This window comes from Perognathus longimembris, chromosome 5 (genome assembly GCF_023159225.1).
Source record: "Perognathus longimembris pacificus isolate PPM17 chromosome 5, ASM2315922v1, whole genome shotgun sequence".
Taxonomy (NCBI): Eukaryota; Metazoa; Chordata; class Mammalia; order Rodentia; family Heteromyidae; genus Perognathus; species Perognathus longimembris.
Window position 1 is genome coordinate 41740017 of NC_063165.1, and position 27744 is coordinate 41767760.

General features: G+C 36.9%; 1 protein-coding gene across 27 annotated transcripts in view; it reads right to left on the reverse strand.

Moving 5' to 3' along the window:
- Nucleotides 1-27744, reverse strand: part of Zbtb20 (zinc finger and BTB domain containing 20) — a 748243-nt gene that overhangs the window by 148358 nt on the left and 572141 nt on the right. For 2 of the 27 annotated variants that reach the window (XM_048346677.1, XM_048346668.1), the window contains exon 8: nt 7411-7475. The exons of 24 other annotated variants lie outside the window; for them this stretch is intronic. The gene's annotated coding sequence lies outside the window, so the exon portion shown is untranslated. Of the gene's footprint in view, nt 1-7410; nt 11078-27744 lie in introns of those variants that run through there. One more of the 27 variants, XM_048346674.1, reaches the window with a different exon arrangement.

The following is a 27744-nucleotide window of genomic DNA, read 5'->3' on the forward strand; positions in this document are numbered from 1 at the left end:
GACCTGCTTATGATAAACTAATTTCCTTATACTATATAGTTTCCAACATTAAAAAAAAACTCACAGGAACTCTTTATTTTTAAGAGTAGAACATAAGACTAACTATTAAATAGTATAGTATTTTGAATTTTTGGGTTCTTTTTTTAAAAAAACCCATAAATCTCCAAACAGAATAGTCTTTAAATTGTTGAAAAATATGATGAAGAATCCAAATTTAATAAGCAGAGGAGAGTTTGACAGTCATGAAGAGACATACTTCTCTCCTTTCCTCTAACTATTTTTGGTCTAACAAATACTGGTTATGTCTAGATGATGCCAGAGAAACGTTCCCAGAGGTATACATATTAATCATAAGTGCACATAGGTAGATATATCCATTGAAAGTATGGTTTACTGTTAGAAGTTTGTATGAACAAACCACCAAACATAAGGAGTATGGAAACCAGAATAAAGGGTTAATTTATTTACTATGCATGAGTGTTTGCAGACCTTTGCTTCCTCAGCTTTTAGTTCAAAATTCCATGCGCACTCTGTACACAATAATAAATGCCATAATTCGATATATGTCATAATTTGATTTGCTTTCAAGCACCTTTCTTGGTTCAGCTCTCAAAGCCCTCCTTCCTATAAACTTCCTCCAAATTATTATTTTTTTGGTTCTCTGTAAATTGTCATTTGAAGTTAGCATTTACATTTATAGTTGGCCTTAATATTGTAGGAGGAATTTTGTATCAAATTGGCCTTATTTCCTTTTGAGGACCAGTGGTCAATTTCCATGACCTCATCTGAGGAAAAGCCAAAAGACAATCTCTTCTGAACTTCTTTGACCCTGGTAATAATGACAGCAGTCATTCAATGACTGTCCTCTGGTTTGTTTCTTCAAGACTGAAGCTCTTTCAGGAACAAGGTGTTTTAATTTTTCTTGGAATATTTAATTCATTATCTAAAAGGACCCCTACTCACATTGGTAGATGGTATCCTACAAAAGCGGAAGATAACACATGTCATATTTAGCTATGAATACATAAATACAAATGTTCTCTGTGCCTCATATTTCCAATATGTAAAATGGGTATACAGATTATCCTGACTAGTTATTTCATGCTTTGATAATTATACTTAAGAATTAGCAAACGGGCTGGGGATATGGCCTAGTGGGAGTGCTTGCCTCATATACATGAAGCCCTGGGTTCCATTCCCCAACACCACATATACAGAAAATGGCTAGAAGTGGCGCTGTGGCTCAAGTGGCAGAGTGCTAGCCTTGAGCAAAAAGAAGCCAGGCCCTGAGTCCAAGCCCCACGACTGGCAAAATAAATAAATAAATAAATAGCAAACAAAAATACTTGTCCATTGTTTCACAATCTACTTTTACATCATTTTTCCAGTGAATTTTGAATTCAAAAGATAAAGTGGTCAGGAATTGTCCTGAAGATTAGAAATAGTAAGCAAGCTCTTGTAGTTAACATGCCATTTAGAAACAGCCTTGTTGATGTTATAGAAGCAGAAGGTATTTTAGGAGAGACACTGGTTCTCTCAGTTTACAGGGAAGGCATAAACATTACAGGTGGATTGGTCATCTTCAGATAAAAAAACGAGGGAGATGAATTAATATTAGAACCTAGCTCACCTGTGCCTGGTGCTATGTTTTGCAAGGTGGCTTTCACATTCATGATGGTCATAATCCTCATCACCTCTCGCCACTTTGTATATTGCTTTAATTATACCCTTAAAGAGTATATTAAATTCCCTTGCTAAGAAATATTTTTCTATGCCTAATGTACTCAGATAAAAATACTTACAAAGGAGCTATGGTCAGCAGAATAATGACTCCCGCCAAATATTTCTATATCCTAATTTCAAGAACGCATGGACACTACGTTACATGGCAAAGGGGTATTGTAATATGATTATATTCAAACATACTAACAAGAGAGTGTTAGTATTGGTTTCCTAGGGAAGCTTTAAGTATAATTTTGAGAATTCTTATAAGAAGGAAGACAAAGGATCAAGGTCTGTTGGAGATACACTGGCACCATGAGAAGTTGGAGTTATGTGAGGAAGGGAACACTAGCCAGAGTGCAGACACTTTTGGAAGATGGAAAATTGTGAGCAAATGGATTCTTCCCCTGAATCTCCTAAAGGAACCCAGCCTTACCAATACTTTAACGTTAGTACAGTGAAACTGATTTCAGAGTTCTGGCCTTCAGAACCATGAGAAAATAAATATTCATGGCTTTAAAGATCAACCTTGTGGTAATCTGTTATAACAGCCATGGTAAATTAATATGGGGACCATCAGTTACCTTGGTCTGAATATTACCTTTCAAAACAGCAGCAATGTTTAGCTCCTCAATTTTAAAATTTTTTTAGCAGATGCATTACCTTGTGAGTTTAATCTGAGCTCATGATATAAGAATGCATATTAGCCTTCAGAAAAATAATTCCTAGTTGGTATTTCTTTTCAACAAAGGCCTTTCTTTAATGCTAATATGAAACAATCTACCTAAAGATTGTTGGGTATATATCCATTGCCTGTAGGTTCCTCTAATGGCATTTGTTCAGGTCCAGACTCACAGCAGATCTTCATTGGCTGACTGACCGTCACATTCCAAAATAATCTACTTAGAAACAAAGTGAAGGATTTCAGTATCCAGAGTGTGAGTACATCTGCTCACTCAAAGTAGTGAGGCACTCTATTCCTAGTCCCTCATTTCATACGATTTTTTCTATTCTTTCTCAGTGGGAGTGTGTGTTTGGAATGGGTTAAATAAGTATTATAAGGCAACAGCAACTGCAAAACAACTTTCCTTCACAAGAACACCATTCCTTAATGTGTCATTGCCATTCCGTGACTGCATGCCATCTGTAGGATGTGTGCCTAAAAGAGTGCTTTTTGAGCAGCAACTGTGTTGCCAAGACTCATGTTACAAATGTAAATTATGGGTTCTTACTCCAGATCTACTGAATCAGATACTCAGTGGTAGATGTTCGAGTGCCTACCTTTTAACAAACTCTGTAGGTGATCCTAAAGCCCAGATAAGAACTACTGTCATGAGGTCTGTGAGGCTCAGCAAGGTTAGTGAAAAAAAATGTTAGACTATGATAACGATCATCTGTTAAGTCCTGTTTAATTGTAGCTCTGACACTTGAAAGCTATGTGATCTTACATAATGCTCTTAGTTTACTTTTCTCCTCATCTATAAAATGGGAATAATAATATAATAGCAACATGACAGCTCTATTTGTGGAAAAGGCTAATGTAGTACTTAAGATTATAAATATGAAGACTTTAAAGCCTCAGGATTGTTACTATGGAAAAAAATATCAGTTTGGACTACAAGTGTCCTAGGAATAAGGTTTTAGGAACAGTTCCTTGATATTTCGTAGTAACTGTGACTCTGAGGTAATAATAATAATAATGTTTAAGAAGCTTCAATGTCCCTTCTTCAAGCCACTATGAAATCTGGAAGTCTATATGTGTTTAAAGGATATGATGTTGAATGCAAGACTCTCTGACATTGTTAGTTTCTGGAACAAAGTGCTTTGCAACTTAATCTATTTCGGGAGATGGCAAAATTTAGTGACATCTTCCAATTCTGTATCACCAGTAAAAATCTGGCTTGTGGAATTCAAAACCGTGTGTGTGTGTGTGTGTGTGTGTGTGTGTGTGTGTGTGTGTGTGTGTGTGTATGTGTGTCTTGGGGTTTGAACTCAAGGTCTGGGAGATATCCCTCAGCTTTTTTCATTTGAGGCTAATACTCTAACACTTGAGCCACAGCTCCACTTCCAGTTTTTTGATGATTAATTGGAGGTAAGAGTTTCAGGTTGGCTTTGAACCATGATGCTTAAACCTCAGCTTTCTAGGGCTGCAGGCATGAACCACCAGTGCCTGGCACAACCATAATTTAAAAAATTAATTTCCAGTGACATTGTTTTGTTATAGTGGCCAATGATTTCTTTCATTTCCATAGCATATTCTTTACTAAGTAAGACGTTCTAGGAATATCAGCTTGATTACATTCACATGATGTTACAATGGAGCCATAAATCCTGGTAGGTGGGAAAGACCATTCAAATCAAGATTGAGACCTTTTTAGATATTGATTCCACACTCTTTGTGGGTTGAAAAGAACAAGTACAACCAGATTAAACATAACTATGATTTTCATAAAAAAATCATCAGGATTTTATCCAATCTCTCAGTAATGAAAATTCAATGTTTACCAAGGGCTCTGTATAAGTGAGGAAAAAAAAAACCTCATACAAGACAGCTAACTATGTCTTTTCCTTCTTGCATGAAATTGTTCTAAATATCCCTTTTGGCCTGAGGGCTCTTCATTCTTCTGAAGATTAAAGTGTACATGGACAGTTGTGGTATAGCAAAGGTTCTGTTTGGGTCATGGTTTCTGCTGAGCCAGTCATAATGTGTGTATCAAGAGAAACAGCTGCACCTTTTAAGAGTTCTCTGTCCTTAAGCAAGTCATCTGTCCTTTTAAACTTTATAGATTTCTCACTTGTAAAATGTGTATAATATGTGCCTTATCAATCTTAAAAGTTGTTCTGAGGATCAAAATGGATGATGTGTCCAAAATGCTTTGAAAACTAAGGATCCCAATTGCTTGCTTTTACTGATGCTTTGCTTATTTACTGTCTAGCAGGAAAGCAAAAGTATGTATAGCTAGATACATTATGTACTTTTGGACATGTAAGTTAGACATATCTCCGTAGTGTTTTCCTCAATTTTAAATTAGTTTTGTTATTTAGAAACAACTAAGGTGGCAATTAAGGATGTTATATTGATTGCTTGATTGATTTTGTCAGCTGTGGGCTTGAACTCAGGGCTTGGGCGCTGTCCCTGAGCTCTTTTGCTCAAGGTTAGTGTTCTGACACTTTAAGCCCCAGCTCCACTTATAGGGTCTTATTTAAAAAAACAAAACAAAACATATGATCTTTATTTTGATCACGACCAGATACATATTAAATAAACACTGTATTGGAATTTGTTCTGGTTCCACTTGGACCAACTCAACTTTGAAAAGATTCTCTAGGTAAGAATAGTCTTGTTTTTACTAAATTAAAGCAAATAGAAACACAGACACTAAAATTAAAAACACACACAGACACAGATGGACACACACACACACACACACACACACACACACACACACACACACACACACACAAAACCTAGATAGAGAAGATGGCAGCCAAAGCTGGTATAGAGGAGGCAAAGCCATCTTTAAAAGCTATTCCTTGCTTGCTTAATACCAAAAATCTACTTAGGAATGTTCATTAGTTCAAGGATTTCTGAAAGGAAATTTGTAGCAATTGACTCTACACTTAAAAGAAAATGTATTTTACCACAAAAGTTGTAGAAAAACTGTGGTAGGGAAGCTGTAGCCTATTTTATTGTAAAGCATAAATTCAATTGTGTAAAGAATACATCTGAATATCTTGAGCTGTTACTTAAATTTTTAAGTGTATAAACTTTTCTGCTGTGGGAGGAAAATCCCTGACTTAAAACTCATTGAATTTCCTACTGCTTCCAGTATAGTGGCTTATACATAGCATTTGCGTTCAAACTATCTGATGTTTAATTGAATTCACTTCTTATTGGACTTTCGTGGGGCAATTAATGCACATAAAGTGTCCATAGATATATGAGGTGAAAGTTGCAATTCTTAATTTAAGAAAATATGCATTGGGCCACTTGTTATTCCTATGAGATACTTAACCTGACTAATTATAGAACTGAGTAGAAAACAAGATTCTCTTACAAATGTTCACTGTTACATGCAGCATTTCTTAAGGAATTCAGCTAATGTGTCAAGAAGGGTCACTTTGTACAATGACAGTGGTGGCTAGACACTATATATACTATAATTTTGATGAGACATATTTGTAAAGTAAGGTCCTTATAAGATCAAATAAGCATAAACACATTCTTCCACAGATGCACATTTTTAAACTTAAATTAATGCAAAGAAAAGATATATTCTTTTGTTCTAGTGGAATACAAATGATGAAGACTAATAAATGCATAAATAAAGCAGTAGGTAACCAAATCAATGTCTGCTCAATTCTGGTCAAGGAGGTGACGTGAGGTTTCCCTTTAAGTCAGAGAATGTCGTGGATGAAAAGGATGCGAATAGCTGGGGGGATTTCCTGAGGCCATTGCAGTCCAGCTCTGCACACTGCTAAGAGGCTCATTTTCATGAGAATTTTGGTTGCATTTGTAACACTTGCTCTAGGTCCCTTAGAGCATTATGAGCCACATGACAGCACTACAACAACAGGGCTAAATGAGAAAAGGTACATTACAGGTTCTTTTTCTCTCAGATCCAAATATCTTGGACTTTGTAGATATTTTTTGAGACTTGTTTTTATCTTTTACTTTGTTTTCCTCTTCTGCCTGACTCCCCACATACGCCTTCAAATAGGATGTGATGGGAAGGACTTTTTGTTTTCAATAACATCTAACTCTTGTGCTTTAAGAAAATGACCAACTGTAAATTTTGTGGATTAGTCCAATTAATCATTTCTTTGGTAGGAAAACAATTTAATAGAACAATCCTGTTTTGAATGTAAGTTTGTACTAAAGGATTTAGCTACAGTTTGGTGAGTATTTTTTTCCTCTTTTAGCCTTGATGCATATTAATTAGTACACATTTTAGCATTTCACTATTATATTTAATTATTAATATTTTGAAATTAGTAGCTGCTACTGCCACTATTTTTCTGAAACAGTGCCAGTCATTTCGACTAAGTTTGTTCAGAACAAGAAATTTGAAATCCAATTTGTCTAGAAAACAAATGTCAAGTTCAGGGAAAGGCTTGGAGTCACTGAAAGAAAGTCTACATCTTAAAACGAATGCAGAGAAGAAAAACTTATTTAATCTTTTAAATTAAAAGGTGGATGTCCACTGTTTTCCAGGTAAAGAAGTGGAGGCTTTGAGAGGTTAAAGAACTTTTAGAAGGTAAAGAAGTAGCAGACTTGTGCTTCAACCTAAGTTTGTTTGACAACCTAAATTAAAACCCTTTCTCCTCTACATTCTCTATCAGTGGACCATCTATCTGCCCATATTCGGTTCATGGGTAAAATAATAACTAAAATATTGATAATAATTACTATATATGTACATGAATCCATGACTTGTTATATATAATATACACATGAGCATATATTCATTACATATCCCATATATGTACATTCTATGTAAATGCTTGAGCTGGCAGATACTAGCTAGTCTACATAGGAGCAAGTGGTACAGCCTATGTTCTTGCCTCTTTTGTGGACCTTTTCCTATTCATATCCCCTTGAAATCACATCCAGCCTTTTAGAAACATTTTTTTTTGCTTCCTCGTATAGGGAATGATATGTATATCTTATAAGCTAGAAGAATTTACACGCTGGCCAGCCAACAGTTTACTTGTTTGGGCCAAAAGGCTCAGTTTTGTAGAAAATTCCCAATCTGTAGAAGAGAAAGTACTCAAAGAAAGATATTATGGCTTGAAAAATAAAGGAGATATTTTCTACAGTGGACTTCCAGGGTCTCCCAAATCAGAAGACATGCACAAGCCAATTTAATTCAATATATATTTAATGGGTACCTGCTGTGAGTAAAGGACTCTGCGAGGACCTATGCTCTAGAAAGTAGCCCTAGAGATCAATAAAGAGCCAAAGACATATTAGTTGGGAGATGGGAGAAAATTAAAAAAAAACTACATAACTAAAACAATTCACAATAGGATGAATGTCATAAAGGGTTATTAATAAAATTTTGTAGGGCTCAGTGGCCTGAGGAGCATCTTTGATGGTGGAAAATGAAGAAAGTTACCTGGAGAAGGAAATGTTTGAGATGAATTCTAGAACATAGGAAAGGGGGAATCCTGTAGTCAGAATTTGAAGTGAGAGGCTTTAGGCAAAGGGGTCCAGAATGAATTAAAACATGGGAACAGAAAAGCAAATCGGATCAATTTGATTAGCTTTTTAAAATATTAAAAAGATTAACAGCAGGAATGGGAGCTGCTGTGGGTGGAACTTTCAGTTGGAAATTTCTGTCTGCTGTAGGGGAATCTGAGTCTACAGGCCAGAATGAGATACTCAGATCTTCAGGAAGGTGATCCAAAACACTGCCCGCAGGTTTTGTGAATACAGTGAGGGGAGAAAGAAAGGCACACTTACAGATGGGGCAGATGAAGGAGCAAGAAGGATTGTTAGATGAACAGGGAAACCCTGAAAGAAGAAGCTATGGATTTCAAACGTGCAGTATGGTTCAAGAAGTGAGCTACATGGATCGAGGCCATACCATCATAAAGCATGGAGCTGGCTCTGCACACGGCACTACCAGTAGGAAAAATACGTTTTCCAGCCGGCCTTACTATCCTTATCTTTGAAAAGACCATGACACGTTCCTTCCTACACATTCCCTACACTCATGAATGCACAGAACTGTACATACAACCTTTTTTTCCCAGCAAAGAAGTTATGATTACCTCAGAGGTAAATGATATTGAAGTATTAAGAGTAGTCAATAAAATTTAAACTTCATTGTTTCATTTTATTTAAAAGACAACTGACTTTCTTGATATCCAGGTTGATTATTACTGGGTGAGGGTGTGAATTTATTCAAATTTTATCCAACAAGTATATTTTAAGCCTTTTCTATCTGCCAGGCACTGTGCTAAGTGCTGGAATCAAAAGAATTTCCATAAATGCTTAGATGGCTTTAACCTGGGAGCTTTGCTTCCTACTGTTGGCACCAAGTTGATGCCTTTGTTATGATGAGATTTAGTTTTAGCCCTTAAGAGTTTCTGTGTTTGTGTTAAGTGCATGTTTATGTGTAATTCTTCTGTTACAAGATGTTTTTGAAATGATTTAAATAATTTTTGGTGTCACCTAAAGGTGTTTTAGAAGAACAAATCAATTCAGGGCCAACACAGGAATTGGATCTGTTGCATTAACACGGTGGCAGTATAGCATGTGGGCAAACAAGTATAGTCTTTTCCAAGTATCAAAAACAACTATGCTAATCTTCTTCTAGACTATATCCTCTGAAGAATAAAGGTAAGAAGAAAAACCAGCTTTAGATAGAAAATTGAAAAATACCTTCCAGATATATTTCAATTGTTGAGTGAAAACAGAGTAAGGAAGACATGGAAGGAGATACACAGGAACTACCCTTAGGACTTATTTACTGACTTTAAAAAATACGTATTTTTGCCTATGCATATAATTTTCTGATAATGTCCTAAGATATCACTTTAGCTTTTTCTTTTGTGTATACATATTTTTTCCTATATAAATCAATAAGATCTTTCCTATACAATATTTTGCAACTTGAATCCTTTAAAGAGAACACATTTTAAAATGCTATCCCATATTCTATTCTATGGAGAAACCAATTCCACTTATTTTGGCTGCTTTGCTTGCATTTTGAATCTTAACCATTTTCAAAGTTTTATCATGGAACATACATAGCCTTTGTAAATCCTAATATTTATTGTAAAAAAAAATTTTGGAAACATTACACTTAATTGCACATGACAGGAAAGCAAGGGAACTGAATACAACTACCACAAGCAAAGAACGAAAAGTCCAATTTTTCCAAGAGCCAGCTTAGAAGGGAGTGACAAGGACGTTGTCACGCTGAAGAGAACATGGCTTGTCTGAAGGGAGCAGCTGCTACCCAGTTCCAGTTCTTGTACCACGTGTGGATGCAGGTCTAATGTTGCCAGAACTCCAATTTTTTGAAAGAAGCCAGAAAAAAATCAGGATTTTTATTTTTGAAGTATTTCTTTGTCTTTAAAAGCTGGCTCAAGTTATTTTAAAATATTCTACAGACCCAAAAGGAAATTAAAAATTCTATGGGTTTGCTAAATGCAACTCAAGTCCACTGGTTTACAGCTTTCATATTAAAGAAGGGTACCATAGTTTTGGGGTATTATTTCTAGGTAGTGAGTTAAAATGTTGTCTTAATTTTTCTTACAAACAAGAGATGTGATATGGTGAAACTGAACCTCACTGTGAAAGTCTTGGGAGATAAGTAAATGCTGTTCCCCATTTTTAGCTTCTAAAACTTCTCAAGGATATATATGTTAATGATATAAAATTTTAACCTTGTCTACTATATGTTGATGTCTAATGAGAATCTCCCTTCATTTTCCATTGGAACAAACATTTCCTATTAGCACCCACCTGCACTACTTCCTTTCATAAAGAGGAGGTGGTATTTGGCTATGTTCTGGTTCTGATTCATGAGAAATCAGCCCAAGCCCAACATTTCTGTTCTTAACAGATTTTGGTTTTTCAATCTGTAGAACACAATGTTTCCCTGGGCTCAGTTCTAGCATGCCAAGTTTTGGCTGGCCACAGACTTTGACATCTGAGTGAAAAATCTTTCAACAATGGCATTTAAACTGAAGAATCAACAGACCTTTAATTATAGCACTGCTTGTAATTCCCCCCTCTCTTATCATGATGTTCAAATTGCCTCAAATCACTAACTACACGGACAGCATGTTATTTCATTTGCCATTGGAAATATCATAATTTGGAAAGTTGGTGGCTTGAGAATGTGTATTAATTTTTGAAAAATCAGTATTACTTTATTCACCATAAATTAGAGGCATATGGAACGAAGGTCAAAATTACTGATTCATTAGAAATAAGAAACAAAAAACAGTACATAATTTCTCAACTTATCTAAAATGCTCAAGATTTATTTAGATGGAAGCTTTGATATTTCTAGTTGGAAATTAGGCACTAAAATATTGAAATGGGATGTCTCTTTTGAGTGAGGTTTCATTAAGTGTCTCTGTATTTCTCAATAAAATATTAGGTGATCATTTCTTATGGCTTTTTTTAATGACACACATCATCAGATTACCCTATGTTGTCCTTTACACTGCTAAGTGTATGAGGAATCCTTTGAAAGCTCCTTTAAAAAAGAATCCTTGAATATGAAGCCTGATGCCAGTAGCTCATGCCTGTAATCCTAGTTACTCAGAAGGCTGAGAGCTGAGGATCACAGTTCAAAGGCAGCATGAGAAGGTCCAGGAGAGTCGTATCTCCAATTAATCACAAAGAAGCCAGAAGTAGAAATGTGGCTCAAGAGGTAGAGCACCAGCCTGAGCACAAAAGCTCAGAGACAGCACGCAGACCCTGAGTTCAAGCCCTAGGACTAGCACCCCCAAAATGCTGAAAATGTTCTTAGTTTATGTCCAGTCAGTCAATTTGTATATACTTACTGGAAAAATTAGAATTAAAAAAGTAAATGTGGAAAATGTTTATTTCCATGTCGTATACTACTTAGATAGGTTTGTGTTTGTTTTTTAAATTATAGAGCATGGTTGTATGTGTAAAGTGGGCATAATTTCCGTTCCTTTTTCATCTTGAAGAGAAATGTGTCTTTAGATTTCCAGGAAATACATTTACTTAGACCAAACATCATGCTAAATGTTTATACACAATTTCTAACCTTCATAATATGGCTGCAAGATGGGTATCATTAATATGTTACTGATCAGGAAACTAAGACTTTGACATAAATTAAATAATTTGACTAAGGCAATTATGGTACATCATTTTCTCTACAGATTTTTTTAAATGGCAGAGTTTGCCTACAAACCAGATATGACTCCAAACTTTTTGTGTTCTCTTATGAGAAAACATCTCCCTGTAAAGTAGATAACTTTTCCTTGTGTAATCGACCTTGCTTTCTTCATAGAAAAAGTTTTTGTGTTCTCCTAGGAAAAAAAAAAATCTCCCCATAAGAGGCAACTTTTCCTTGCGCAATCGACCTTGCTTTCTTAGTACAATGAGTTATCAGAAAGATCAGGGTCTTAATTATATTTAGTATTGTCTCATGACTCTGAAATGCATCTCTGTTCAGCATATAGAATTCATGTTCTAAGAATAGGGCAAGAACCACAAGCTTCTGAAATCCAAGAACAGGCCTGGTTCCATGTCTTGCCTTTTATTATCCTCACATATCGGCTTGTATTGATAAAAGCATGTTCAAAGTCTTTCTTCAGAAAATGCAGTTTGTGTCATCACCTACTCCATATGTAAAATACAGCTGAAAAGGTTATCTTTAGAAAACACGGTCTGACTAAGGAAACAACCCTCAAGATTTAGTTCTTCCTAGGTAGGATTAAGAAAGAGAATCCAAACTCAATGGGTGAGAGCAGTGGAGAAAATACTAACAGCAGCACTAGGAACCCCTGCTCATGTGAATAATCCTAGCTACTCCAGAGGCTGAGATCTTGAAGATTCAGCCAGGGCAGAAAAGACTAAGAGACATCATCTCCAATGAACCAGTAACAATCTGGAATATAGGCGTGGTTCAAGTGGTAGAAAGATGGCTGTGAGCAAGAAAGCCAAACAAGAGCACAATGCTGGAGTTCAAGCTCTGGTATTGACCACTGACATTAGCAATAATAACTTAACATGTATTGAGCTCTTAATTCATTACATGAATGAAATGCTGCTGATCCTGTTAATATAGAATATTTGCTTTTCCCCAAAGTCCAAGTTTTCATATTGGAAGATAAGGGCTAAGAGATAATAACTGGCTCAAGGTCATATATCTAGAAATCTTATCTGACTCCATAGTTTATGCTTCCTCTGCTATACTAAACAATTTCCAAAGGTACAGGAATAAAATCCAGACAGGCACATTCAAAGAGCAGCATTAAGATAATATATATAAGTGAAGTGAGCCGGACCCAAAGAAACATGGACTCTATGGTTTCCCTTATTGGGAATAATTAGTACAGGTTTAGGCAAGTCATAGCAGAGCGTCACAAGAGCCCAATAGCTATACCCTTATGAACACATAAGATGATGCTAAGTGAAATGAACTCCATGTTATGGAAATGATTGTTAAATCACAGTTATAACTACTTTCAATGTCCCATGTGTATCTGTAGCTTCTATTGATGATGTTCTTGTATCACCTTCCAGTGGTTGTACCTACACTCTCTCTGTAATCTTATTTGAGTATATTGGAAACCATGTATATTGGTATTAGAAGTAGGAAAATGAAAGGGAATACCAAAATTGAGAGACACAGGGTAAAAAAAGACAAACAACTACAAAAGCAATACTTGCAAAACTGTTTGGTGAAAGTGAACTGAACACCTCAGGGGGGGAAGGGAAAGGGGGAGGGGGAAGGGGAGGGGGTATGAGGGACAAGGTAACAAACAGTACAAGAAATGTATCCAAAGCCTAATGTATGAAACTGTAACCTCTCTGTACATCAGTTTGATAATAAAAATTTGAAAAAAAAGATTATATATATGCATATACATCGCATATGATATATATATATATTTATTTATTTATTTCTCCACGAATGTGAAGGCTTATCACACTGGAGTCACTTAATGATGTTACCAGATCACCTAAGTATAATTAAAGTCGAGAAGCCATTATCTGACTGGAGAAAGGAAATGAGTAACTGTGGAGTTGAAGAGTGAAAGAAAGGTGATGTGTGTGTGTGTGTGATACAAGTGAGGATGAGAGAAGGCTTTTCCTTACGAGAATAGGAGGGAATGAGACAGAATTCTATGAACATGCTACTAAGAGCTGAAGGTATAGTACTAATATCATCATTGCCTCAGTTTTGCTCTGTGCTCAGAACTAGAAGTTTGGTAATAAGCAATGTATAACCAACTACTTGTTAATTCCTGACTTAAAAAATGAGAAATTCTTAGAGTAACTCCTCAATAAGTACTGCTTAAGCAAATGATGTCAACATTAATTTATTTTTTTTAAAAGTTGAGTTTTTTTTTATTCAAATTTTTATTATCAAACTGATGTACAGAGAGGTTACAGTTTCATACGTTAGGCATTGGATACATTTCTTGTACTGTTTGTTAGAAGATGATAACTTTCAAACTTTTCTGAATTCTAACCTATTTGCATATTCCAGCTAAGTCTGTCTAGTTATACATTCTCACTAAATAAAAAGAACTTGCAAAGTGAAGAAAGAATGGATGTCTCTAGGCCAGGCCTGGTAGATCACATTTCTAACTTCAGCAATGCAGGAAGTAGAGACTGAGGAAGGATCACAGTCTGAAGGTAGCCCTGGGAAAAAGCAAGAGCCTGTCTGAAAAAATAAACTACACTAGAAATGACTGTTGGCATGGCTGAAGTGGTCAAGCATTTGTCTAGCAGGTATGAGGTGCTGAGTTCAAACTCCACTACTGTCCCCACCCCCCAAATCCAAACTAAGCCCTTAAAAGAACTGATGCATCAGTCCTGACCTTCCCTCTTGAATGCTAGGCCAGAGTGCCCTTGATTCCTTGGTGCCTTCAAAGTGCACATTCGATGAATAAGGAAACAGTCCTATAACAATGGGCGTTATGTGAAAGCGACATAAGGAAATGTGTGATGGAAACTGAACAAAACAGGGTATGTTAACGATAAGCCCATTAAAGAAAGAGCTCAAATGCCAAATTGGGGTCTCAACAGTCTCTTTTTACTTCTCTCCAGACCTGTGCTAGGCCTTTAGAGAGAGATACTTTTCAATACCTTTATCTATGTATATGTACAAATACACACATAAGTACAATCATAAGCAGTACAAGGCCCAAAGGCTTCAATAAGAATCCTAGAACACTGCAATCAACTGCAGAGCACAGACAAGCTTGACTTTGGGTAGTCTGACAGTCCCTGACTATGGCTGGAGCATGTGTCTCATCCTCCCTGGCTTTCTTCCCCTTCCACCCCACCTCCACATATCTCTCACATTGTATACCATCACAGAAGGTTTCTAATTTACACTACTCTTCAAACATGTTTTAAATATATATTATCCTTCTAACCTAAAGAAGAGAGGGGAGTATTTTGTTATAGATGAATTGAATCTGACAGTAAATTTGCATTTTGGATATGTTTTCTCACTTACGAGTTGTGAAAAAATGCACATTTTGTCTAAATATTGATAAAGCTTGAGAACGTAAAAGATGGAACAAACTGAAGAGGTTATGTAGCCTAGTGATTTACATCATAGACTGCATATCAGTATCTAACGCAAAAGTTAAAAAATATAAGTCTCTGACCCTTGATCTGTTCATCAAGTTATTCTAATCCAGTATCAATTATTGGCCAAGTGTAGCTAGCCATCGATAGGGACCAAGAATCTTAATTAAATTCTTCATTTATCTTATTAGGGATTTGAGAATCAAAGAGGTAGTCTCACACAGGAGTATATTTTATTTTTCCAGTGTTGGAGTCTGAACTCAGGGCCTGAGCATTGTCCCTGTGCCTCTTTGTGCTGAAGGCTACTGCTCTACCTCTTGAGCCCCACCGACACTTCCAGCTTTTCTGAGTAATTTATCAGAGATAAGAGTTTGATGGATTTTCCTACTTGGGCTGGCATCGAACCATGATCCTCAAATCTCAGCCTCCTGAGTAACTAGGATTACATATGTGAGCCACCAGCACCCTGCTTGGAATAAATTTTATATGGAGATATAGACAACCTATAAAAATTTCCCACTAAATTTCTTCATAATTTTTTTGCCAGTCCTGGGGTTTGGACTCAGGGCCTAAGTACCATCCCTGGCTTCTTTTTGCTCAAGGCTAACCATCTACCACTTCTGGCTTTTTCTGTTTATGTGGTGCTGAGGAATCTAACCCAGGACTTCATGCATGCAAGACAAGCACTCTACTGCTAAGCCATATTCCCTAAGCCATATTCCCGGCCCCTCTTCATAATCTTATAATACAATTTGTGTTTATTTATGTGAAACAATGTTTCCCTTTTCTGCAAACCACTTTTATGACATTTCTTTCTGGTAAGAACAAAAAAAAAAATTGGATTTTTAAAAAGATCTATGAACAACCCTAAACTGGCATTAAGTAGACAACCCGTATCTATTCCACATGTTGCTTTGATAAGTTCTGTCTCTTGCCTCTGTCCAGTGAGACAAAAATGTATCAAAAGGTACTCATCTCCAAGCTTTGCTTTTCTACTGACCTGAAGTCTCACTTCTCCCAAAGCCTGCAGACCTTTTCAGAACACCAACTCAGCATCATGTAGTGTTCAAAATTAAATGGTGCTCTCTCCTCCCAGACCTGCTACTGTTCTGCTTCTGTTTATGGCTCCACTTGGGTTCAAAATCATAGTGATGTCTTCAGTGCCTTTCTCTTCCTTGCTCCTCAAATAAAATGGATCAATTCTCTTCTGACATGCCATGTTTTATAAATCAGTGCTCTGTCTCTGATCAGTCCCTCTGCCCCTGTCCTAGTTAGGGCCTGCGATTCCTTTGCCTAGACGGTTGTGAATCTCCTACCTTTGCTGTGTCCTCTGGTTTTTCCCCACTCCCATCCATTTGCTCACTGTTGCTAGATTAATCTCCTGGAGGCACAGCTCTGATTATGCTACTCTCCTACTAAAAACTTTTAACAGCTCCCCGTTGTCCACTGAATAAAGTCCAAATTCCTTGGCCTGGTAATCAAGTCCTTTCACTTTCTGGTCTCAATCTACTTCAATCACTTCGTTTCCCACTACTCAACTTCACACACTCCATGGTCTAGTTAAATTCAACTTCTTCCTTGCAGATTCTTTCCCCTTTGATTCTTCCATGCTTAGCTCATAGTTTCAGAAAAGGGACTTCTCTTTCATCTTTGTGTGTTCAAATCCTCCTTGCCTTTCTTTCATGGTCTACATCCACTGTCAGCCCTTCTGGTGCAGGTCTGAGTTAGCTCTCCTCTGAACTGCTTTATCTGTACTCTTTTTATGGGGCAGAGCCATTTCTACTACGAATTCTGGCAAAGGATACACAGTCTCAGCGATCCTGCTAGATGAAAACTTCTCTGAGGGCAGATTTATTTTTAGAGCAGGTCTTATTTGTCTGTGTGTATCCTCTCCTGAGCTGAGTATACATGTGTATTGTTTACAAGCACTTGCCAAATGAATGAGTTAATGCATGGACTTTATCCATAACCTAAGCATAGTTATTTTCTTTGTAGAAGCAGACTAGGAACAATGTTTCCAAAAAACAATGAGGATTTTAGAGTCTTTGCATAAAAAAGTAACTGGATAACTAGAACCAAGAAATTAAAATTATAAGAATAAGATACAAGAACTAAAAACTTTATAGCAGTTATGGAGTAAATGAGCACAGAAGCAAATAATCTTTCAGCATGAGGATGAAGTGGTCAATGCCACATGGAACTGCTTAGAAAAAACAAAAAAAAGGGGCTGGGGATATGGCCTAGTGGCAAGAGAGCTTGCCTTGTATCATGAGGCCCTGGGTTCGATTCCTCAGCACCACATATACAGAAAATGGCCAGAAGTGGCACTATGGCTCAAGTGGCAGAGTGCTAGCCTTGAGCAAAAGGAAGCCAGGGACAGTGCTCAGGCTCTGAGTCCAAGGCCCAGGACTAGCCAAAAAAAAAAAAAAATACTCAAAACTATAGCATTATTTTATACTTGCCCACCCTCATCTGCATCAGTAGAAACATGATATAACTGTAATTCAAGATGATGACCCTTAATCATATGGGAAAGTTTGAATTATGGTAAGTGTATCCTAAAAACTAGATATGCACATACATTTAGACATCAAAACTTAAAATTAACAAAGAATAGCTTTTGATAACTGAGATACAGCTCTGTTTTATGGGACATTTTAGTCCATGAATGTGATTTTCATAACAAAGTTAGATAAATAAATTCTCTCTCTATGAATACATGATAATATTTTTTCTGAATAGAAAATATTAAGTTTTTTCTTAATAAAGTATGCTTATGATATATAATTTAGAAAGTATAGGAAAGTAGCAACACAAAAAATCTACAAAATCCCATCTCTTCAAGAATTACAATCTCTTATATTTAGATAATGATGTTATCATACCAGATGCATAATCAGGTATGTTTGCTTTTAATTTAATATGCAACATAAATAATCCATGTTATTATAAGATCTTATACACATTTCAATGTCTTAAAATTCTATATAACAGATATGTTATACTATAAGAAGTCCTTTGGAATTTAACATCGTATTTCCAGTTTCATGATATAAATATGTATATATAAGATTTGCTATTTCTTGGATTTTGAGAAAGGTTTTAAAATTTTTGTTCTTTTTTTTTCTCCTTTATTGCTATCTTTGTTTTCTGTAGCTTTTGTCTTGATTATATGTTTATCTGTTTGGGGGAGGGTCAGGTGGGGGAACAGAAAGGGTGGGACAGGGGCTGGGAATATGGCCTAGTGGCAAGAGTGCTCGCCTCCTACATGTAAAGCTCTGGGTTTGATTCCTCAGCACCACATATATAGAAAATGGCTAGAAGTGGCGCTGTGGATCAAGTGGCCCAGTGCTTGCCTTGAGCAAAAAGAAGCCAGGGACAGTGCTCAGGCCCCGAGTCCAAGGCCCAGGACTGGCCAAAAAAAACAACAAAAAAAAGAAAGGGTGGGACAAATAATGCAGCAATGATACTCACTGGACATTGTTGAAAATGAACTATATAACATGGGGGAAGGAGCAGGAGGGAAAAAGTGGGAGAGAGACAGGGAAAGGGTGACACTTCCAAAAGAAATGCACCCAATTCCAGACTTAACTATTAATACCTCTGTACCTAACCTTTAAAATAACAATAAAAAAGATTTTCCATGAACAACTATCTCATGGTTAAACACAGTGAGGGACTTGCAAGGGTTGACTGCAGTATTGTTTCTACTTTACTATGTGTATGAACTGTTTACAGTACAAAGTTAAAAGATGAATATCATAAACATCTTGGATATAATGATTTTTTGTTTACTTATAATTATTGTCATAGGCTTGAGTTTTAAGATTACAGAAAGCCTGACACCTTTGGTCCCTATCTAACCACGAGAAAGCTGCTGATACTTTCCTAGCTTCAGTTCCCCCATTTGAAAAATGGGCATGATAATGGCAATTTGTAAGGCTGTGGTGGTGGTTATATAGAATCACGTGCATTGACTGCCTTCCACACTCTGAAAAAGCAAGATGCTGGTTACATAATTATATGTGTTGTGGTTACAAAGAAACTTCACATATAAACTCAGAAACATGCCAGAAATAACATTCTTTAGATGGCCTCCTCTCCCTAAATGCTTATCCCATACATACTACCAATGCTAAAATAATTTGGACTCATTACTACCATTCTGAAACACCATCTTGTTTCTCAAGAAACTGATGTTCACAAACTGTTCTCACACACGGCTCTAGAAACCCTGAGATCCATATCTGTGCTATCAGAAAGAGCCTTTGTACTTTGCATGCTTGCACATAGATTTCAGACTTTGTAGTCACTCTGAAGTATATTTTTCCTTCCATTCATTCTAATCAGTATCATTTATTTAAATATTCTTAGTCTTGAAAATAAATTTCAAAAAGACAAAGGACCCATAAAGGGAGCTGCCCTTTAAAAATATGTATCATGCGGTCAAAAGGATTTAATATCATCCTGCTTTTGAACAATGATTTACAGTTGGTTTGATTATCTTATGTCCACTGTGAGATAATTCACCCTCTCAAAGAGGTCCAGATTTACCCAGTTCACATTATGTAATCTGTAAATGTGTATACATTTATAGACTCTGAAAGTCTGTATTTGGAAGAAGGCTGTGAAATTCTGAAAAAGAGTTTTCTATAAATTTTATTAAAAATGAAGTCATAGAAGGCCACAATTAAAAAAAAGTGAGATGGCAAATGGAGGCTTTTGTTGTACCATGGAGCCAATTCCTGTGTAAAATTCTTTAGACCAAGGCAGTCAGGCAACACCAAAGGCGATGCTGTGATTCCGCTGCCTCAGACAGCACATTTATGCATCTGTATTATAAAAAATGTGCCAGCTCTAGCAAGCTCACAGTACTGAGCAAAGTGCTAGAGTTACAGCTGGGAATTTATCGTTCAGGGCTGGCTCTATTTACCAAGTTTTACCTCCCTGGGGGGCCACAGTGGGATGATTTTTGAAGGGGGAGAAGGAAGGAGTTTTTGTGACTTCTATTTTGGATTTTGGTGAATAAGAAAGCAGAAAATTTGCCAGCCTGTTACTCAGTTATACTGAAACATGATGCAAACTCTACTCAATTTGGAGCACAGAAGGTGCTGAAAAATTGTTCTAAGGAGGTCTTGAAATATCTAAGCCTGTGTTCAAGGAAGAACTTATAAAAATTATGTCATTACTAGAAGTATGCTGTTGTCTCTTACCATCAATGACCTGCTTAGTTGCCAGCCACACTATTACATTCTAAAAGTAGCCAGTGTTAACATTTTAAAAACCTTACTTTGTTTCCGTTTTGGCCAGCACTTGTATTGTGTAGACACACACACACACACACACACACACACACACACAAACACACATACACACACATAGACACAGTTTTCTTTATAAAGTCACTTTCTCGTATTGACACTGTTAAGAACATGGGTTTGAAACTGTGCAAGGTATTTGTTCTTATTTGCATTGTCCGGCCTAATTTCTTATTTTCCTAAAAACATCTGAACAGATGTGCCCAGTATAAACATTCGATTTGCTTGTGCGGATGTGTCTTACATGTGCTTTTAACTCCACACCATCTTAAAAATGGCTCAGGTTTCTAGAAACAGCCACATGATTTTGTTTTGATTTGAGAAACTGCTCAGCAAATGCATGCAGGTCATCATGGTAGGTAGCAGACCATTTACTGAAGTGCTGAACCGAATAGACAACAAAGTCCAGGACTCCATGCTGTAGCAGGGCCTCCCTGTGAGACACTCACAGCTAAGTAAGGACTGAGTGAGACAGTAATCAAAGAAATACCCTTAGGCTTTGAGATGGTAACAGGCTCAGGGTTAGCAGTGTTTCCAGGCCTTGACCACACAACAATGTGTCCTCAATGAACGATGCCCTCAACCTCTGTATTTAGATACTACCTTACTGCTTAAGTAGCTTTTATCTTCCCTCCTTAATTTTTGGTGGAAGTTGCCCTTGAAATTAGATTTGATGAGAAATGCTTTGTTCCTTACAAAGCATATGTATATTGCCACATCACTCTAAAATCAACGATGGGTTTTAGCTCTATGAAGAAAAAAAAATTCCAACAACCTTTCATGCTGAGATTTCTCATGCTAGTTCTCAGCACAGAAGTGATTTTTTTTTTTTAAGTTGCACAAATCCTAGCAAGGTTTAAGTTTTCCCAGCAAGAAGAAAGTGTTTTTCAGCTGTTAAATATTTCAGATGCTTTTTATTTTGAATTTGGATAAAACTCAAAAACATGTTTGTTTTAAAATGTAAACCTTTTTATATACAGAGGTTTGCATATAGAGAAATGCTTTGCTATGTTTAAAGGCACTTGCTTTTGAAATAAGGAAGTCACAGGCATTTACATATAACAAACTGCATACGGCTTTAGGAATGTCTTATTAGGCACTAACATAAGCACACTGCTCTGAGGGATCCTTAGTGCATCGGTTTTTGTAAAGATCACTCACAACACGGTAGTGGACCTATTTCCATGTGAGAGGTCTAACCATGTGGTCAGGTCTAAATTGAAAAGCCTCCTTGTAGTTGGCTAATATGCCTGTTGAAAGACCTTTCATTTAATTAGTTGTAAGACACTTCTTTGCCTGCTTGATTTCCTTAGTTTGTGGATTGGGACAAAGCTGATACAAAATACAACATTTCGAGCACAAATATGATGAGGAAACACAATGAGGTGTCAGTAAGGAGGCTGAACTGTGGGTAACACATTGGAAGGCCTGTCATTTTTAATGAGTCTATTGCTCTTCAGTTTTAAGCAAACTCTAGATATGCTGAATGAGAGCAAACTTACTTGATCTACAGGTATTTTATTAACTTATTTTCTTCCAAATGCTTTTACTCATGATGTTTTATACCATGAGATTGTGTCTGTTATGTTTATATGTATGTGAATACTCACATGCACACATATACATACACACTTATCATGTGTATGCTCAAGGCAGAAAGTAACCAATTTTCTCAAATTTTAAATCAGAATTTTCATTATTCTATAAATAGGTTACTATTTGGAAACATCTCAAAAATCATCAGACTTTTACCTTTTAATCAAGGAAAACTTAAGAAAAACAACTAATGTAATCCCTGAACTTCCAACATAATTTTTCCTTATTTGCTTATTTACAATTTGTTTATTCATCTCTTGGGTATTTATTGAGATAGTACTCTATGCCTCCCATGATAAAACTCTTACACCCATGTAGGTCAGTTATTGTCCAGTGGCTTTAGGATTTATGGCAGTGTTGGTCAGATAGTTCCACAAAAGGAAAGTCAGAGTTAATGATCTGTTCACAGTTTTCCTATCTAGCAATCATAAGCCCTGATATTATCTCTTTTAATCTCAATGTGGTCACAGTTCAAAGCTATAGGGCTATTTTTTTTTTATTTATTTTCATACTTAACCTTAATTAACTATGTGATGAATGCAAATAGAAGATATTAAGAAGTCAGACTAGTTGAACATAATTTTCTCACAGTAAGGCCTTCTTCACAACCTCCATAATTTACAGAGAGAAAATTTACATGAATTTTCAGAGAGAAAAATTCACAGATTTGATCAAACGAGATCAAATTGTTATCAAATTTATGGATATTTGGAAGATACTGAGATAAAGCATGAGAAGTTCTAAGAACCAGAGGAAATGCACAACATATTATTGTCATCAAAGGCAGTATGGACACCCTATCCATAGATAGCATCATATATATATATATAATATATGAAGAATATATAATATCATATATATCAATAGATAGATGAAGACAGTTCCTAAATTTAGATTACTGCCTGTCTTTAGGTGTGTGTGTTCTACTCTAGTAGCAAGTGTTATGTAACTCAATGGCTGAGCCCAGCTCAATTATTTACATGACTTCCAGAAAACTGTAAACCCTGAAGACAAAAAGCTTACAGAATGAAGAAGAGTGAGTGATATGTAAATGATTGAGAACACAAGACTCTCCTTACCATGTAGGTCATGAATCAAGGTCACGGGATTAATAGGTAGAATTGCTACTTCCTAAGCGTAAATTGCTTTGAGGCTTTAAAGAGAATTTTTAATGAATTAATATTTTATTTAGAAGTTTATTATTTGGGCATTATTGAAATATTACATCTGAGCACTGTATCATAAACATAACTACAGACAACATTTTTTAAACAGATCTTAATGTCTTGATTTTTGCTCATATAAATAGTGGTCCACATAAAGTGATTCGAGCTTCGGGAGCTTCATATTCTCCTCACAAATGTTAAATAAGCACATGCACACTGGCACAGGGAAGGAAATAAATGCTCAGGTCACATTGCAGCCTTTAGGATATGGAGGCCAAAGGTACCAGAAATACAGAAAGGCAGCTGAAAACTGTCCCTTCTTATGTTTGTGCATTGTTTCTATAAGGGAAATTACTTTTCTCTGTGAGTATATGTGTAAATATGCATCTGCTAGTGTTTTGGCAACTCTTAGTTACCTAAATTAGTTTTGATCAACACTGTTGGGTTTTTAAACCCACCAACATAATAAAAGCAAGTTTAAAAAAAACACAAACAAGCCCTACAGAACATTGTGTGCTCTGCTGTTCCAAGCCTCGGCTCCAAGACAAAAGGAAGCGAGACTTTGTCATTTGCTAGCTGTTAATAATCAAAAGATCTGCCAGACAAGCTCTTCGAGGGCTCTGTCTGTCTGGACCAGGTATATACCACAATACACAAAGGGCTTTGCAGGGGGAGAAAAATGAGTGTTCATGGACAATGATGCAGCTTTCTTAATTAAGATTTTCATTACTGATACATACATTAAGTTCTGCAACTGCAAGAGCCAAAGCACTGTCATGTGCAGGTAGATGTCCCTGATTCCATCTTCAGGCAGTAAAGCTAAAACATATTAAATGTGCACCCAGCAAATGTTGTGGGAGCCAGGAGAGCTCCAGAAATACTTCTGTTGGAATGCAGAGAGGCCTATTAGGAGCAGATTTGTAATGCATCTAATAGCAATCGAAAAGCCCCTATCAGCCACTGTGTGTGTGTGTGTCTGTGTGTTCATATGTATCTGCATGTGTGCACATGTATGAGAGGAATTTAAGGTTCTGTACCACACACAAAAATAGCTTTCAGTGTCCTAGGAAAATAATCTTTACATAATAACAAGAAGTACTCTTAAACACATCTTTGATCTTTAAGTATACCAATGCCTGTTGTCCAGAAAGGAAATAAGCAACTGATTTGGGACAGCTTTTGGAAGATAGCAAAGACTCATGTTCACAATTGGCCCTGACTCCACACCTCTCAGGTCTCTCAGCCTGTTTTCCCTGGATATCCAGGCTGGTTCTTAAGTCAGTGTGGTCTCCCAATGCAGATAGTTCCCATGTAATAATCTGATTGTGGTGTGGGGAAAGCTTTATTCTTGGACCAAGTTATTTTTTTAGAAAAATAATTATACCATAACAAGAAACTAAAACTCTACAAAACCAAGAAATGGATGAAAATCTATAGTCTGGTTTTGATTCCACCTTAACTAACCCCTAACGCACTGTAGCATGGCTGATAAGTTCCATTGCTCATTGTTGTTATTGTTATTTTTCCTTCTATTTGCATTTTCCTGTATCAAAATCTGTGTCCACTCTTAAGTAGATGTTGCCCTTCTGTCTCTCCTCTAACAAGCACCTTTCTTGGTCATTAGTGGAACAGAAACTAGGGGTAGTAAACTTCATGAAAGATGGTTTTATTATAATGAAAAATTACACATGTTTCTTAGAAGATGCTATCTTTTGAATGTGTCCTCCCCCAAAAATACATATTGAAAGTGTTTTCTTCTCTCTACCTTTCTCCTATTTTTTTTTTTTTGAGGTGCTGGTGTTTGAACTCAGGGTCTTATACTTGCTAGGTAGGCAGTCTACTTCTTAGACAATGGCTCCATCTCTCTTTTTGCTTTACTTACTTTTTAGGAAGGATCTTGTCTTTTCTACCCTCATGGGCCTCGGGCTGTGGTCCTCCTAGGCATGCTTCCCACAAAGTTGAGATTACAGGTGTGAGCAACCATACCTAATAAGCCCACTGAAATGTAATAGCCAATGTGATGGTATGAGGTGGGGCCTTGGGGATGTGAGAGTAGTAGTCACGGGATCAGAATCTTCATGAGGTAGAGGTATGAAGGAGCTGCCTCCTGCCCTGTGCCCTTCCACATTCTGCCATGTGAGGACACAACACCCATTTCTTCTACTACATGAGGACATAAAGATACCATCTTGGGAGAAGCCTATATCAGAGACTGAATCTGTGGGTGCTTTGATCCTGGACTTCCTAGTCTTTAGAATTACAGAGAACAAACTTCTGCTTGTAGGTTACTCAGCCACAGATATTTTGGTACAGTAACAAAAATACACTAAGATACGAAAAAAAAGGCATTTAAACATACTCACTGGTTGGGAATGTGGCTTAGCGATAGAGTGCTTGCTTAGCATGCATGAAGCCCTGGGTTCAATTCCTTAATACCACATATACAGAAAAGCCAGAAGTGGCACTGTGGCTCAAGTGATAGAATGCTATCCTTGAGCAAAAAGAAGTCAGGGATAGTGCTCAGGCCCTGAGTTGAATCCTCATGACTGGCAAAAACAAAAACAAAAACAAAAACATACTCATGTCTCCCATCATTTTGTTTCTTTTTCTTTTCTTTTCTTTTGTGTTGGTCCTGGTGCTTGAACTCTGGGCCTGTGTTCTGTCCCTGGGCTTCTTTTGCTCAAGGCTAGTGCTCTATCACTTGAGCCACAGTGCCACTTCTGGCTTTTTCTGAATAGTTTATTAGAGGTAAGAGTCTCATGGACTTTCCTGCCTGAGTTGGCTTTGAACCGTGATCCTCAGATTTCAGCCTTCTGAGAAGCTAGAATTACAGGTGTGAGCTTCCATTTTTTTTTCTTTCTGGTAATGGGGCAATACTAGCATTTGAAATCAAGACTGTGAGCTTGCTAGACGAGTGCTCTTCCACTTGAGACATGCCTTCATCCCTGTTTCTGATGGTTATTTTTGAAAGGGTCTGTCTTCCCACTCAGGTATTGTCTGAGCTGTCATCTTGCCTATTTTAGCCTTTAACAGGCACATGCTACCTCCAGCTTTCCTCCATGGAAATGAAGTCTCAAAGGCTTTTAAAGGCTTTTCTTCTCTAGCTGGAGAGCTACAATTCTCTCATCCTCAGCCTTCCCTCTAGCTTGGGATGGCTGGTGTGACTCCCATGTCCATCTATGGATTGAGGAAGAGTCTTGTAAACTTTTCTGCCTGGCCTGGTCTTGAACCTCAATGTTTCTCTTCTTAGCCTCTCAAATAGCAAGGATTACTGGCGTGAGCCATCAGTGTCTGGCCTACCCTTCTCTATTATCTAAGAAGAAATAAGCCAGGATCTAACACTTAAAATAATTAAGAAAGAATTCTTCACAGTGTTTTTTGATTGGATGAAGGGGGAGTCTCCAAATAATAGTGGTCAGTAAGATTTCTCTTAGATTTTTGAACTAGGATTCAAATCTCCTCAGTAGTTTTCTGGACGCAATATACATGAATGAATTTTCTTTTCTGGGAAGATCAGAAGTTTGGGTTGGAGGGGTAAATACACATTCTGCTGTGTTGTAACTGGTCTGGTATTTATTCTAGATGAGTAATGTTAATGGCTGGTAGTTACATGACAAGGAAAAAAGTGGTTCTTTGAGGGTAGATGGATAGTGTACAGAAACTGTATCCATAGTACTTCACTAAGTGCTAAGATTATTTTTAATCCTCACATGGAAAGCACTATATTGTAAGACCAGTAGAAGGATGGGTAATGGTAAAGGATCAATGTAGGGGACATTGTTCAATCATGGTAGTGATGGATAAAGTAGGGGTGGGGTGGGGAATCCCACAAAATTATCTGACTGGAAACATTCCATTACTTATCTTTATGCTTCTTCCATGGCCTAGACTGAAGGATAGTATCAAAGATTTAGGTATACCTTGTACTTGTATTCCATTAGAAGGCACATACCTCTCTCTTCCAAAGTACAGGGTCAGTTTTAAATTAGAGGTGGTAATTATTTTCCATGTGCCAAAAGGCTTAGAAATTTATGAGGAGGGACTGAAGGTGAAACCCATTTTAGCTCTTCATAGTGTAAAAGGCCTAGAGGGTGGGTCAAAATAAATATCTGAGTAAGGCAGGTGCTATTGATTTGTACTCACTACCACATATCAGAAGGAATGAGTAACACTGATATGACAAAGTGTGGAAAAGACAACCTGATGGACCTAAACTCTTAATTTTACTGCCATAATACTTCTTGTACAGTTTGCCTCTGCAAGTGCAAATAAAATGACTGTGAGTAAACAGGCTCCTTATAAGTGAGATAAATACCAATATGTGTACACACACGCATTCACACACACATAGATCCCAGTTTTGAATAGAAGACAAGAAAAGAATGGGTGAAAAAAGAACATGAGGAACACTCATGATGTTAACCTGTTACAGAAGCAGTTGTACAAGAAGTGAAGTTTTCTAAGAGCATTAAGAAAGTGAGACACTTAGCACTAGGTACACTGAGTCAGCCTCACAATCTCTTACTGCCATGAGCAGTGCTGAAGTCTGGTCCATAAGCAAATGCTCACAGTTCATACAGCATGTGAATACTCATGGAGCAAGCGATTCCTAGGCCTATTTCCTATCATGCTTCTTAGTCTGGCCTACAGGGACATACTTGCCTTTCTTCTT